We start from the raw sequence: 532 nt of genomic DNA, 5'->3' as shown, positions 1-532 counted from the left end.
CCCGAGATCCAAAACCAAAAGTTTATTTGGGAAAAAAGGGGTGAAAAAAAAAAAAAAAAAAAAAAATCAGAGGTGACCACACTATCGATGTTAAAGTGTGTATGTACATTGATGTCTTCACTATTGCAGGCGACAAAATTATAAGAGTTTGGATAAAGTTTGACTATCGTGGGACCAGACAGTAACACAACAACTTCATCCTTCAGAGCCGCTTTCTCGAAGAACAGCAGCTCCCTCCAAAATATGTACTCTTATTAATTCACCTGAGAGTTGGCAGTCATACCGTCAGCTACTGTCCACTAAAGGCATCCAGATTGCAGACACTGAAACCGTGATGTGTTCTGTTGCCGAGGTGTCAATAAAATTATATTTCAATAAATCTGTTTTTTGTCAGTTCGAATCAATTCTCCAAAATAATATTGAACAAAGGCATAGAAAAAAAAAAAAAAAAAAAAAAAAAAAAAAAAAAAAAAAAAAAAAAAACCCACAAAAAAACCCCCAGGGGGGTTAAAAAAAACCCCCAGGCCCCGGG

Source organism: Poecilia latipinna, unplaced genomic scaffold (genome assembly GCF_001443285.1).
Source record: "Poecilia latipinna isolate Pla-1442-1.1 unplaced genomic scaffold, P_latipinna-1.0 Scaffold1708, whole genome shotgun sequence".
Taxonomy (NCBI): domain Eukaryota; kingdom Metazoa; phylum Chordata; class Actinopteri; order Cyprinodontiformes; family Poeciliidae; genus Poecilia; species Poecilia latipinna.
The sequence above is the reverse complement of the archived record's forward strand: the minus strand, read 5'-3'. Positions refer to the sequence as shown.